A 12,504-nucleotide genomic window follows, 5' to 3' on the forward strand; every position below is an offset into this window, starting at 1 on the left:
TCTGTTTGTGTCCTTTTCCTGTTCTGTCATTAGATTGTTAGTTTTTTTTGCTGTTGAGTTTTGAAGGTTTTTTTTAAATTTTAGATACTAGTCCTTTTCAGGGTATATGGTTTCTAAATATTTTCTCCCAGTCTACAGATTGTCTTTTTAACCTTCACGGGATATTTTGCAGAGCAGAGTTTTAAATTGATGAAGTTCACTTTATCAGTTCTTCCTTTCATGGATCACATTTTAGGTGTCAAGTTCGTGAACACTTTCCCTAATCCTGCGTCCTGAAGATTTATCCTATTTTAAGTTTTATAGTTTTATATTTTATATTTAAGTCTGTGGTCCATTTTAAATAATTTTTATATAAGGTGTGATACTTAAGTCAAGGTTCAGTTCTTTTGCCTACAATGTCCAATTTTTTCCAGAACCACTTGTTGAAAAAGTTGTCATTTCATTAAATTACTTTTGTACTCTTAAAAAATCAGTTAAGCATTTTTATGTAGGTTTTCCATTTTGTTCCATTGCTCTGTCTGTCCCACAATAGGTATCACATACTGTTTTACTGTAGCTGTATTGTAAGTCCAAATAGTGGGTAAAGTGATTTCTCCCATTTTATTCTTCTTTTTCAATATTATTTCAGCTATTCTAGGGTTTGTGCCTTTCCATATAAATTTTAGAACGATCTTGTCTATGTCAACAAAAATCTTTACTGGATTTTGACAAGAATTGTATTAAACCTGTTGGTCAATTGGGGAGAATTGACATATTTACTGTGTTGAATCTTCCAGTCCATGAATGTGGTATGTCTCCAGTTTAGGTCTTTGAATTCTTTCATTAGCATTTTATAATTTTCAATGTATAGCTCCTAAAGATACGTTTTGTTAAGCGTATACCTAAGTGTTTAATTTTTCTTGGAGCAATTGTAGGTAGTATTGTGTTTATAATTTTGGTTAGTGCATGCTCATTGTATGTGTATAGAAATTCAATTAATTTTCGTGTGTTGATCTTGCATCCTGTTACCTTGCTGAACTGTGAGGTTTTGTGGTAGATTCCCTGGGATTTTCTAATGTAGACAATCACGTCATCTACAAATATGAAAAGCTTTATTTCTTCCTTTTCAATCTGTATACCTTTTATTTCTTTTTTTTTTCCTTATTGCAGTGGCTAGAACTTTAAGTTCTGTGTTGAATAAGAATGGTCATAGTGGACATCCTTGCCTCATTCAGATTTTAACAGAAACATATTCAGTCTTTCACCCTTGAGTATGATGTTAGCTATAGAGTTTTTTATAGATGATTTTTTTTTTTGTTTTTTGGCTGCGTTGGGTCTTCATTGTTGTGCGCAGGCTTTCTCTAGTTGAGGCAAGCGGGGGCTACTCTTCATTGCAGTGTGTAGGCTTTTCATTGCGGTGGCTTCTCTTGTTGCAGACCATGGGCTGTAGGTGCGCGGGCTTCAGTAGGTGCACGGGCTTCAGTAGTTGTGGCCCGTGGGCTCTAGCGCGCAGGCTCAGTAGTTGTAGCACACAGGCTTAGTTGCTTCGCGGCATGTGGGATCTTTTCGTACCAGGGATTGAACCCGTATCCCCTGCATTGGCAGGTGGATTCTTAACCACTGTGCCACCAGGGAAGTCCCTATAGATGATTTTTATTGAGTTGCTGATAATTTTTTATTATGAATGGGTGTTGGAATTTGATATGATCAGTTGATATGATCACATCTTTAGCTTGTTGATATAGATTACACTGATTGATTTTTTTAATGTTGACCCAGCCTTGTATTCCTGGAATAAGTCCCACTTGGTCATGCTGTGTAATCTTTTTGTATATTGTTGGGTTTGATATGCTACTATTTTTTGAGAAGTTTTGTGTTTAAATTCATGAGAGATACCGGTCTGTAGTTTTCTCTTTTTTTGGTACTGTCTTTGTATGGTGTTGGTATCAAGATATTGGTGGCCTCATAAAATGAATTGGGTAGTATTCCCTCCTCTTCTGTTTTCTGAAAGAGTTTGTGTAAAGTTGATGTTAGTTCCTCTGATAATATTTGGTAGAATTCTCCAGTGAAACCATCTCAGTATAGAGATCTCTCTCTCTCTCTCTCTCTTTTTTTTTTTTTCTTTTTTGGCCACGCCCTGCAGCTTGTGGGGTCTTACTTCCCTGACCAGGGATCAAACCCCAGGCCCTTGTCAGTGAAAGTGTGGAGTCTTAACTGCTGGACTGCCAGGGAATTCCCAAGAGTGATCTCTTTTTGAGAGCTTTTAAATTACAAAATCAGCGTCTTTAATGGTTACAGAACTGTTTAGGTTTATCTATTTTATCTTGGTTGAGTTTTGATAATAATGTGATTTTCAAAGAATTGGTCCATTTCTTCTAAGCTGTCTAATTTGAGTGTAAAGTTGTTTTTAGTATCTCAAGTACTGTTTTAAAGGCTACAAGGATCTTTAGCAATATCCCGTCTCATTCCTAAAATTGGTGATTTGTGTATTCATTTTTAATTTGTCAATCTTACTAGAGATTTATCAATTTTGTTGCTTTTTTTTTAGACCAGCTCTTTGTTTCATTGAGTTTCCCCCCCATCTATTTTCAATTTCTATTTCTGTTCATTTCTGTTATTTGATATTTTCTTCCTTCATCTTGCTTTGGGTTTATTTTGCTCTCCTTTTTCTAGTTTCTTGAGGTAGGAACTTCAATTATTGATTTGAGATCCTTCCTTGTTCCAACATCCATAACCTTTTGAAAGACTTCAATTCACTGTAATATAAAGGTTTGAATTTATAAAGTTTAACCTTATTTACTAAATTATTCAAATCTTATGTATCCTTTTTGTGTGTGTGTTTGCTTCAATTTAAAGGCTGAAGAGCTACAACTATCATTATGTTTTTGGATATTCTTGTGTTTCTAAATGGTTTTTTTGTTACATAGATATTGCTGTGTAAGTCAGTTAATAAAGGTTCATGGCTTTTAAATTCTTAGATCACTGAGATTGATTCCATCAGAATTGTACGTGCCCCTCTCCAAATTATGCAGACCCAGTTGAGGGTGAAGAGAATTGTTTAAGCTTATTTAGTTTTATTCTAGCAATTCAGCCTGTGGGGACTTGGGAAAGAGCCAAGTAAAGAAGCAGGGGCGTATTGCCTGTGCCTAAGAATTTGCCACCAGGAGTTAGAGCAGTATCCTAATTGTGACAGTTCCCTCCTCTGTTTTGTATCTCATCTCCTGTTCCCTCATCTTGTCGCCTTTCACTATCATTTTCTACTGATCCAGTTTCTTTAATGGTTACAGGTTTCTAATGGTTTTCTATTTTCAATCAGTTTTGGTAAGTTATAATTTTTCTAGGAAATTGCTATTTCACTTAGATTTTCAAATTTGAGGTCATAAAACCTTACATTGTATTGTATTCTTCGTTTTTTAATATTTATTTTATTATTTATTTATTTTGTCTGTGCCGGGTCTTAGTTGCGGTACGTGGGACCTTCCTTGTGGCATGTGGACTCTTACTTGCAGCATGCAGTCTTCTTAGTTGCAGAATGTGAACTCTTAGTTGCAGCATGCATGTGGGATCTAGTTCCCCAACCAGGGATTGAACCCGGGCCCCCTGCATTGGGAGCACAGAGTCTTACCCACTGGACCACCAGGGAAGTCCCACACTGTACTCTTGATTACTTTCTAAATCTTTGCTCTGCCTTCAGTTTTGATTATGTAGTCACGGTATAATTATCCTATTTAGGAAATTTAACATAAATGTAGTACTTTAGTCCATATTCCAGTTTCACCAACTGTTCTAATAATGTTCTTACAACATTTTTGTTCTCTCAGTACAAGATCATGTAGCATTTAGCTGTCATGTGTCTTTATGCTCCTTTAATCTGGAGCAGTTCCTCAGTCTTTCTTTCACGACATAGACATATTTTTAAACTATTGGCTCCCTCCCTTCCTTTTGTGGTAGCTGAACTGTTATTATTTGAGAAGAAACACTACCACTGTTCCTTCTGTTACTTTTAAAATTTTTTCTAAAATCTTTTTCATCTCAGAATCCAGCTTTGAACACAAATTTTTATTACTAGATAATTAGTAAAAATGTGTTATTTGATAACAATATAGTTTCATATTTCATAGAATGCACTGGTGTCCTTTATAAAGGATACTAGTTTTTATGTCATCCAGAAAACTAAAGTTCGTAATACAAGGCAACTATTTGAGATACCAATTATTGATTTTGGTTATCAAGTAATTTAACTTGAATATGGAGTTTTTATTTCAAAAATGAAATGTTTTTTCCTTGATTCAAAGGTATTTCAGAAAGTTACTAAAGTAATTTGTCTAGTTACCACCTATTACTACATCTTAGATAATACTTTTTGTAAACATGTAATTATCTACTTGTAAGGTAGCATCTATAATAAAGTTACATAGTAGTTTGAAAGTACATTTTTAACTTTGCTCTCCCAAATTATTAGTTGTTATTAGTGAAACAGAAATGTACTTATACCCATTTTTGGCTTGGTCTATTTTAAATTCTTCTGGCAAACAGTCCAGTAATTTGCTCTATATTTCCCAAAATAACTTGGAATATATCTTCAGAAGTTTTAGTTATTTAGTAACTGTGGTGTCCCCTCGCCCACTTTTTTTCTCTGTAATATATCCTAGAATTTCTTTCAGAAGAAGGAAAAGCATTGGAGAGTATGTTTTCACTGTCTTTAGAATCAAATAACTTAAGCTTCACGGAATCTATTCATAAGCTCTTTGAGGTCCTGAGTACCTTTATTTATCATTCAAACTCCTCCCCGTCCCATACTCAAAAAAGTAAATACTGACCTCTCAGGCTTTCATAGCAACTGTACTATTATGGGCTAGTGGCATCACCTTGTGACCAAAATCACCACTGCTACTAGTATGTATTGAATATCTACTCTGTTGTCAGACACTATTTGAGTTCTCTGTATGTATTGCCTTATTTCTCAAGTCAGATGGGTAATGAGTGGTGGAGAGTAGATGGGACGCAGCTATTCTAAGCTGTAGAACCCACAAGCTTAATTAATTTCTATACCAAAATTCCTCTTACGCTTTAATAACATTTTTCTTCTTGGGAAGTGTATGTGTACTGTTCCTGTTCCTTCTGTTATTCATATCTTAATTATTTTATTTTGGAAATTTTTTACTCATGTGAAGAATATCCATTCTCATTAACCACCTTTCTTCTTTTCCTTTTTCTCTTTTAACTCTTAGCTTGGTACTGTAAGGAAACCACTTCTGTTCCCTGACTCCCTTCGTCTATATAGATTTTAATATATTTATGCTAATAGTAGTTTCGCTTTCCTTAAATTCAGAGTTCACCTGTGCATCTGTTTGTTCTTTCATAATATCTATTTAACCTTTTGAGAAGAAAGACAAAGAATATTCGTTCTTTTTGTTACCACTATCTCAAAAGACTTCAAGCTCTTATTAATCATGGTTCCAAAAGTATTTAGCTAGAAAAGACTTGTATGTCTTAAGCAACTTAGACCTATTTAGAGTCTATAATATTAAAATGCAAAGCTGTTCTGCCAAATACTCCTTAATATTCTCCCTTCGGTATAGTCCCCTTCCTCAAGGTGGTTCCAGTCAGTCTGTTTGCAGTGACTATATTCTACTCAAACCTAGTCAGGTATATTGGTATGTAAAAGTCTGAAATTTTTTCTTTTAGAGGTGTCAGTATAAAAACATTTAAGTGCTTTTGAATTTGTTGTTGCTTTTTCTAGTTAATTTTTTTCCATTATTCTTTTGTATAGTTTATAATAAATAGTGATTCTTTTCTAATCCCAGTATACTTGTAGATGATCCAAAAGTTCAAAATATTCTAGTACTGATTATAAAACATGACTCTTTAATTTCTTCGTTAACTAGCCACGTGCTTAGTGGATCCATTAGGGGTTATTGATGTCAAGTTATTTTGGCAGCATATTCTTTTGTAGTTATTCTTGTTGAGTCACTCTTACACTTAATATTCACTTTACAGTTGTTATTTACACTCAATATCTTTTCTGCTTATTAATTTAATATATAACCTGTCTTCTTTAGGGTAGAAATAAGGACAGCGCCACTAGTCTACTTTCAAATTTATCTTTCTCTAATTTATACATGTCCTTCATGGTTACTATGGAGGTCTGATGAAATTCACATCACTCCTTAACCCCAGAAAGAAGTATAGTCAATTAATAATTAGAACTAGCTAGAGATGTGTTTCAAGTTTGACAGCTGTTTGCAGACTATTTTTACGGTTATACTTTTAATGGCTTCTGGCAGTTGCTTTTAGGGTAGTCTTAACAGAAATTAAAATTATTCATTTCATTTTGTACTAGATCTTCTCTTGTAAAAAAGTTCTAAGAGTGAGTGCAGGTCTTGTATTCTGGGAGAGATGTAACCACTTCAGGCCTGTAGAACACCTGTTACTTTACTTTATTGGTAATTAATAGATATAACTCCCTACTGGCCAGAAGTAATTTATCAGGGTACCTTATTTTTCCAACAGCATAAATAATTCACCTGGCAGTGCTGGATTGGTTGATCGTAACCTCTTGGCAAAAATGTAATTGCCATTTTCTACAGTTTGTTTGCTAGTTATTCCAATCATAGATATGGTAAACTTTGAATCTGCTTCCTGTATGCCTGTTACTGTTAATATTACTGTGATCTTAAGATACAGAATTAATACAGTGAAAACTGCAGTGAACTAAAGTCAGAGCACATTGTTCTGATATAGTTGAGAAGAGGCAGTGGAAATGGGAGGCAGGATAATTCACTAACTTTTAAGAATCCTTCTAGCTCTTAAAATTATTTTTGTTTTTTCTGGAATGCAGATTTAGTATTGATCACATGGTAGGTAGAAGCCTTATGAGACATTCTTTTAACTACTTTTTTTTTAACACCTTTTTAATTTCATTGATCTTTTTTAAAAATTTGAGATGGACAGTTGTTATCCCTATTACTTAATAAAGGTGTGATTTATATTGTCTTTAGTGTGATGAGAATGCATTTATTTTTTAAATGCTACTTAAAGTCAGAAGCAGAACAACTTTTTAATATATTGTGTGACTTAGATGAGAAATTGTTATGCCCTAGATATGGAGGCTTTGATAATTTTGTAAATGCTGAGCGATGCAGAATGTTCTAGGAAGCATAGTTTTTAAATTATCTGCAAAGATGGTGAGTGGTTATGTCAGTAGATTACCTGCACTTTTCTTTCTCATTACCTATTCCTAAATTCAGAATAGCTACTGCCATAGTAGCCTTTTCCTAAATGATAATTATTTTTAAAGGTACGTTAAATACATACTATGAACAGTAAGATATATTTTATTTCCTAATGTTACTTTGTAGATAAAAGTTAATGACATAAATTGACATCTACTTCATAATTAGGTGACATTTTGTTTTTGTACCAACATGATGTGTATGATGTGCAACCTCAGTATTTGTATGACTTTTAGGTGGAACACATTCTTGCATAGGTACTTGTATGAGTCAAAGAACTAGTTCAGGGCTTCCCTGGTGGCGCAGTGGTTGAGAGTCTGCCTGCCGATGCAGGGGACACGGGTTCGTGCCCCGGTCCGGGAGGATCCCACATGCCGCGGAGCGGCTGGGCCCGTGAGCCATGGCCGCTGAGCCTGCGCGTCCGGAGCCTGTGCTCCGCAACGGGAAAGGCTACAACAGTGAGAGGCCCGCGTACCGCAAAAAAAAAAAAAAACTAGTTCATTATCCTTACCATTTCCTCAGTGTATTTTAAAGCTTATTTAAAAAATTTATTTTTCTATGTGTTTTTGGAACCTCTATAAAAAAATAAATGGCCATTTGTAAATAAGTGGTATAGATGAGTATAGATCACGTTGAAATTTTATTTATCTAACAGATAATAGTTGGAAAACAACTTTGGGAAGTTTCAGAGAGGAGCTAATTCAGCAATATTTTCATGTATTAAAGATTAATTTAGTGACATTTTCATGTAATAATGACTGTAGGACCAAACTCCATTTTTTTATGTCCTTCTCTTTTTTAACAATTGCAATTTAGCAGTCTTCTAAAATACATATCTCTTTCCCACTGTTTATGAATACAGTAAATATGTTGCAGTAATCCATAATGCCAATTTTAACTTCTTGAATTCCAAAACCTAATATAATTATGAATTTTATTATTATTATTGCAAAATGGTTGTTGCAACAGATAGTTAAATCTTTGTTAAATGCCAGGTGCTAACACACTTTGCCTGTAAGCAAGCAGGACATTATTTTGTTACCTTCTTTGTTACTTATTTCAGAATAACAAGACTTAACTATCACAGATATTCAGTGACAGGCTGGTAAAATTTAACAGTCAGCTTTTGGTGGGGGAGGACGGGGGGATTGGAGAGAGGAAATGCTTTATAGCTTAACATACTCCCACCGTGGCAGTTTTCAGTCAATATAACGTCACTGCATGTGGAGTTGGAAAGAAGTGATTAGTAGTGCACCATTATTTTTTCTTTTGTTACCTGTGCCTTTGGTGTCATATACAATAAAACATTGCCAAATCCAGTGTCATGAAATGACATTGACATTGACATATGACATTTTTTGTCCTATGTTTTCTTCTAGGAGTTTTATCGTTTTAGGTCTTCTTAGGGTCCTTGATACATTTTGAGTTAATTATTGCCTGTGGTGTTAGATAAGGGTCCAACTTCATTCTTTTGCCTGTGCACATCCAGTTTCCCAGTACCATTTGTTGAAAAGACTTTCCTTTCTTACACTGAATGGTCTTGGCACTGTTGTCAAATATGTTGAGGTAGTTTCCTTCTAGTTCTTGTTAGGTATTTTTATCATGAAAAGATGTTGAATTTTGTTAAATGCTTTTTCTGCATCAATTGCGATGATCATGTGGATTTTTTTTCCCCTTTATTCTGTTCAAGTAGGATATTACATTGATCAGTTTTCATGTGTTTAACCATCCTTGCATTCATTTGTTGAGGATTTTTTGCATCAGTATTCATAAAGGATATTGATACATAGTTTTCTTGTAATGTCTTTGGCTTTGGTATCAGCACAATGCTGTCCTCATAGAATGAGTTAGGAAGTGTTTACTCCTTCAATCTTTTGGGAAAGTTTGAAGTATTGGTATTAGTTCTTTAAATGTTTGATATAATTCACCAGTGAAGCCATCAGGTCCAGGGTTTTTCTTTATTGAGAGACATTTAATTACTGATCCAATCTACTTACTAGCTATATATCTATTCAAATTTTCTATTTATTTCTGATTTAGTCTTGGTCTGTTTTATGTTTCTAGTAATTTGTCTGTTAAATCTAGGTTATCTGACTTGTTGGTGTACAATTGTTCATAGTACTCTCTTATAATGCTTTTTATTTCTGTAGAATTGATGGTAATGTCTCCACTTTCATTTCTGATTTTTATAATTTGTGTCAATTTGCATCTTCTCTCTTTTTCTTCTTAGTCCTTCTAGCTAAAGGACTTATTAAAATCTTTTTGAAGAACCAACTGTTGGATTCATTGATTTTCTCTATTATTTTTCTGTTCTCTAATTTGTTTCTGCCCTCATCATTATTATTTCCTTTCTTCTGCTAGATTTGAGTTTAGTTTGTTCTTCTTTTCTAGTTCCTTAAATTGTAAAGTTATGTTGTTGATTTAAGATTTTTCTTTCTTTTTTTTTTAATGCAGGTGTTTCTAAATTTTCCCCTTAGTACTGCTTTCACTGTGTGCTATAAGTTTTGATATGTTGTGTTTTCGCTCTCTAAGTATTTTGTAATTTCCCTTGTGATTTCTTCTTTGATCAGTTGGTTAATTCCCAAAATTTTTTTAATTTTCTAGTTGTCCTTTTGTTATTGATTTTTAATTTCATCTTATTGTGGCCAAAGATACTTTGTATGATATCCATATTTTTTATTATATTGAGATTAATTTGTGGCCTCACATATGGTCTGTCCTGAAAAATATCCCATGTGCACTTCAGAAAAATGTGTGTTCTGTTGCTGAGTAGAGTGTTTTGTATATGTCTGTTTGGTCTAGTTGGTTTACTATGTTAAATTCTCTATATCTTTATATTCTGTCTGGTTCTTCTGTTGATTATGTGAGTGAGGTATTGACATCTTCAACTATTACTGTAGAACTGTGTTTCTCCCTTCAGTTGTGTCAATTTTTGCTTTATATATTTTGATGGTCTGTTACTAAGTACCTAAATATTTATTGTTGTATCTTTTTGCCCTATTGAACCATTTATTAATATATAATATTTTTATTATAATGTCCTTTTTTATTTAAAGTCTATTTTGTCTGATATTAGTATAGCCACCCCTGATCCCTTTTGGTTGCTCTTTGCATGGAATGTTTTTTTCCATCCTTTCACTTTCAACCTGTTTGTGTCTTTGGTCGTGCTTTTATTTGCTCTGCCAATCTCTGTCATTTGGTTGGACAGTTAAATCCATTTACGTTTAAAGTAATTGCTGATAAGGAGGAACTTCTGTGATTTTGCTGTCTTTGTATGTCCCTAGTAGCCTTTTCTCCCTCATTTCCTGCATTCGTATCTTCCTTTGTGTTTAGTTGATCGTAACAAAATGTTTAAATTCCTTTCTCATTTCCTTTTATTTATATTGTATAGCTATTTTCTTTGTGGTTACCATGGAGGTTGCACTTAACATCCTAAAGTTATAACACTCTAATTGGGATTTAAACTAGCTTAACTTCAATAACATACAAAAACTGTTTCTTTACAGCTTTGACCTCACCCCTTTCATTTGTTGATAAATTACATCTTTATACACTGTTTGCCCAGAAACATAAATTAATACTTCTTTTAAATGTATTAGTCTCTCAAATTTTGTAGAAAACAATATTTGGAGTTATACACCACAGTTACAGCAATACTTAGCTTTTATACTAATAATTCATTGTTTTCTTTAAATGTAATAGTCTCAGATTTTATAGAAAACATAAAGTGGAGTTTCAAACCAATGTTAAAAATATTGCTTTTATAATTGCCCTTGTATATACCTTTATTTCTTTATATGGCTTAAATTTACTTTCTTATGTCATTTTATTTCACCGTGTAGGTCTCCCTTTTGCATTTTTTGCAGGACAGATCTAGTGGAAACAAACTCCCTTAGCTTTTGTTTATCTGGAAATGGCTTAATTTCTTCATTACTTTTGAAGGATATTTTTGCCAAATATAGAATTCTTGGTTGACAGCTTTTTCTTTCAGCACTTTGAATATGTCCACCCACTATCTTCTAGCCTCCAAAGTTTCTGAAGAGAAATCTGCTGACGTTCTTATTGAGGATTCCTTACATGTGATAATTCACTTCTCTCTTGCTAATTTGAAGAATCTCTGTGTCTCTGTGTGGCCTGTTGAGTTCATCTTACTCAAAGTTTGTTGAGCTTCTTGGATGTTTATGTTCATGACTTTCATAAAATTTGGGGAGTTTTCAACCATTCTTTCTTCACATATTCTCTCTGCCCCTTTCTTGTTCTAGTTCCCATGATGTGTATGTTGGTCCTCTTGATGCTGCCCGTAGGTCTCTTAGACTCTGTTTGTGTTTCTTCAGTCTTTTTCCTTTCTGCTCCTCAGACTCTAATTTCTGTTGTCCTATCTTCCAGTTCACTGTTTATTTTTTGTGCCTACTCAAATCTGCTTTTGAATCCCTCTAATTGGAGTTTTCATTTTAGTTATTTACTTTTCAGCTTCAGAATTTTTTAGTTTCTTTTTAGATTTTCTACCTCTTTATTGTTATTTCCATTTTGTTCATACATTGTTTTATGTCATACTTTGCTATATGACCTACTGAGAGAAACAAAAAGAAATCAACAGAAAATGTCCCAGAAAAGACCCAACAGCAGATCATTAGACAAAGACTTATTAAAAAAAAAACTGTTGTAAAGATGCTCAAAGAACTAAATAAGATATGGAAAATCTTTGAATGCTTTGGGATTTTTCTGTTGAACACTGGACATTTAAATCATAATATGGTAACTTGGAATATGGTAATATGGAAATCAGATTATTCCCTTCCTTGGAGTTTCCTAATTTTTGTTATTGGTTTTTGTTTTTGTTTTTTTGATTGTTGTAGGTTGTCTCTGTGCCAAGGATCAGCCTGAGGTGTAAATTTAAGGTTTTTTCATGTCTTTTCTCAGCCTTTCCCTGAAAATGCATAGTCACTTTCTAATTCTTCCTGTATATGTAGTTAGTTTTGAATGTCCTAGTCTTCAGTGTCTGGCTCCCTTCATGGGAAAAAGTGGTAAATGACAGATAAAAAAGGGAGCTGGCTTTTTAAATACCTTGGAAGTCACTTCATTCTGATGCAGAGGAACTTGCAACAATGAGGGAAGATACAACAGTGGCAAATGGCTACCCTCCTCCTTGTCTGCACCTCTGTGATCAGAAGCAGCAATTAGTGATGAGAGCACCGATCCCTGATACTTGGAGGATAAGGTCCTTTTTACCTACCATGGCTTCTGTAATTTGCATGTGCAGGGCTCCCTGCCCTATGGCTGGGAGTTGGGA

The 12,504-nt window shown here is 34.0% G+C and overlaps 1 protein-coding gene across 3 annotated transcripts in view; it reads left to right on the forward strand.

Annotated features, from left to right (window-relative positions):
• Positions 1–12,504, forward strand: part of SPRED1 (sprouty related EVH1 domain containing 1) — a 120,016-nt gene that overhangs the window by 58,483 nt on the left and 49,029 nt on the right. The window lies entirely within an intron of this gene.

This window comes from Leucopleurus acutus (genome assembly GCF_964270905.1).
Source record: "Leucopleurus acutus genome assembly, chromosome: 1".
Lineage (NCBI taxonomy): Eukaryota > Metazoa > Chordata > Mammalia > Artiodactyla > Delphinidae > Leucopleurus > Leucopleurus acutus.